Here is a 3,152-nt window from a genome sequence, read left to right as displayed (position 1 = left end):
CAGGGACAGCACAGCACCTACAGGAAAGCAATTCCCATTTAGGGCGGGTGTGTGACAGACACCCCTGACGGCATTGCAGCAAGTGGGATTTGGTGCCTGTGTGCTATTGGCTGATGCCACCAGTCAGAGGCATCAGCCATCAGGTGCCTTCAGAGAAGCAAGGTCTGTCCCTTCTCTACACAACAGCTGCCTGCATTGCATGAACACAAAGCACCCCACACCGGGGTCTTTACTCCCTCCCTTGGCGATTCAATCAAGGAACAGGCCAATCATGTTAACAGCGTGCCTGGATGCATCTTGTCTTCAAGGACAGCATAATCCAAGCACTGCCAGGGTTCATCTCAAAACTTAATTAAAGCTGCAAAGGGAATCCAAGGGCATTAAGATGAGTTGTTGCTACTTCAGGAAGAGCTAAGGAAGAGTCAGAAATACTGTGAGACCACTGCTAAATTTAGTAAGAGTAGGTGTAGATAGATCGGAGATACTCTACATCCTCTTTGCCTCTGCTACCACCAGCAAGGTCTCCCGGGCCTCGGTGCTTCGAGGCAGGACGCTGGAGGGGGGCAACCAGCAGTGGATGGGGATCAAGCCAGGGCTTCCTTGAGCAAACTGCACCCTTACCAGTCCATGGGACTGGAGGGGCTGCATGCAAGGGTGCTGCGAGAGTGTTTTTCACCACTGGTTCATTGTAATTCGAGTAAGAAAGGCAGTCAGACTCTGCGAGGTATCATTTAACATGCTGTTCATTAGCGCTAAAACTATGAAGAGAGAATCATGCAGATCATCTTAGGTCCCTTTTAGATGGTGGGAACCCCAGGTGGTGTAGCATTGAACAGGCCTCTGACCCACACACAGCATGCCGTGCGCACCCCACCCAGAGAAGCCCTTCCCCTCTTTTGATCATTCAAGCTACTGTAGGCGTTTATTACAAAAGAAGAACTCTTTCCATCATCTCTACAGTCTAACAGAAGCGATGTTCTCATGAGAACTCCTTGCTGCATTGTTAGACACAGGCAAGGCCAGGCAGGAGGTGTAAGGGCAGTACTGAGCGGGAGCTGCCTGCAGGCTCCTCTGTGACAATGAGCTGCTGAAGTTGTCCTGCGGCCAAAGGCTCCGTTCTGCATGGCACAGACGTGAAGGCCAGGCTGTACGTGCAGCGCAGCACAGCTCGCTGTCCAATGGTCTTCTGGTCAGGGTCACTGCTCAGGTTTCCCTGTGAGAAGTCTGCACTCCAGCCTGGTGCCACAGCTGAGCTGTGGAGGAGGAGGAGGTGGATCAGAGGCAGGAGGAGGTGGATCAGAGGCAGGAGGAGCTGGAGCCCCATGGCTTGTCACACAACTGTGACAGTTTTGGATGAAATGAGATGTGGTGGGACAACTTGCTCACGTGGGGTTCTGCAGTGGAGGAATACAGGCTCTGCTGGAGAGACAGGCAAGGAGGATGAGGATGGGGGATGCCCCCTGTGTTCTCTTCCTGTGGAGGAAGACAACCAGCAGAGGATGGGAATCAACTCAAGGGTTACTTGAGCAAACTCAAGCGAAAAGGAGATGGGTGTTTTGACCAGGTCCCTGAACACAAGTATTGGTATGCCATGACACCTGGGATTCCCCTTTTGGGTCCAGAGGAGCATGATGCCCCTTGAGGTGTCCTGGAATATCTCCTGACCCAGGTGATGCTTTAGGCTGAGAAGAGAATCAAAACACCACCTCTGACCGCAGTGATTTCACCTTCAGTGCTGACCTACAGTGCAGATGGAGGGACTGCAGACCTTCGAGGCATGCTGCTGAAGGATGAGGTCTTCAGAGATCCAAAAGGAAGATAATGGTGTTGTATCAGTGTCCATCTCATAAATCTCTGGCCTGCTTTGTGCTTTTCACCAGTTTGGGATGTGTCCCTTGACATATTTTTGATAAAAAGAATAAACTCCTCTTGCACACACTTGGAATAAGGATGAAAGAGAGCAGAAATGAATTAGGGGCAATATTGTCTAAGAGGTGTTACCATGAAATGATAAGAAAGAGCTCGCAATGAGAGAAAAACCACTGTTCTAAAAACGTCATGCCAGGGGCTAAATTCTGTTAAGTTATAGCTGTCTTGTCAAGTAAGAATGAAGGAGAGGCATAAAAGTAAAGAAATTAAGTATATCATCATCAAGAAGGAGAAGAGAAATTTTAGAGCATGCTACTGTTACTGTTTTTAGTGAAAATAGAAATAAGTCCATAATGTAGCCGCTAAGCCCCCAGCCAGCTGCTCGCTCGCTCCCCTCTCCTGAGGGATGTCCTGGTTTCAGCTGGGATAGCGCTAATTTTCTTCCTAGTAGCTGGTACAGTGCTGTGTTTTGGATTTAGGATGGGAATAATGTTGATAACACACTGATGTTTTCGTTGTTGCTAAGCAGTGCTTCCACTAGTCAAGGACTTTTCAGCTTCCCATGCTCTGCCCGGTGCACAAGAAGCTGGGAGGGGGCACAGCCAGGACAGCTGACCCAGACTGGCCCAAGGGCTATTCCATACCATGTGACGTCATGCTCAGTATAGAAACTGGAGGGAGTCATCTGGGGGGCAACGATCGCTGCTCAGGGCATCGGTCAGTGGGTGGCGAGCAATTGTATAGTGTAACACTTCCTTTGTTTATTATTATTGTGTTGTTATTATGATATTATTATTACTACTAGTACTATTCTTCTATTTTATTTTCCCTCAACTATTAAACTGTTCTTATCTCAACCCACAAGTTTTCTCCCTTTTACCCTTCCAAGTCTCTGCCCCATCCCCCCAAGGTGGGGCGAGTGAGCGAGCAGCTGTGTGGTACATGACAGGACTTTGTGGTGCTTAAACAAGGGGATCAAAGGGTTCAAGACAATGACAGACATGATTTGAATGTGCTCGACTGAATTTGAAGGTGTTATGGGTTTTAGCTCTTGATTGGAAGGCTCCGGTCCTTGCAATAGGCCTTGCTTCCCTTCCTGTATATTACAGTCTCGTGCTCGTTAGTGGCTACTTTTTGCTTTCACTATTCCTTCTTGCGGTATCCTTTTACCTCTTCCTCCTTCATCCTGGTGCCTCCTGGTGCCTCCTGCTCTTCCTGCCCCTGTTGCCTCCCGTTGCCTCCCGTTGCCTCACAATGCTTTTTCCTTCTCTTCCTCCACATGC

Source organism: Platalea leucorodia, assembly GCF_965183815.1.
Source record: "Platalea leucorodia genome assembly, contig: HAP1_HAP1_SCAFFOLD_281, whole genome shotgun sequence".
NCBI lineage: Eukaryota > Metazoa > Chordata > Aves > Pelecaniformes > Threskiornithidae > Platalea > Platalea leucorodia.
The sequence above is the reverse complement of the archived record's forward strand: the minus strand, read 5'-3'. Positions refer to the sequence as shown.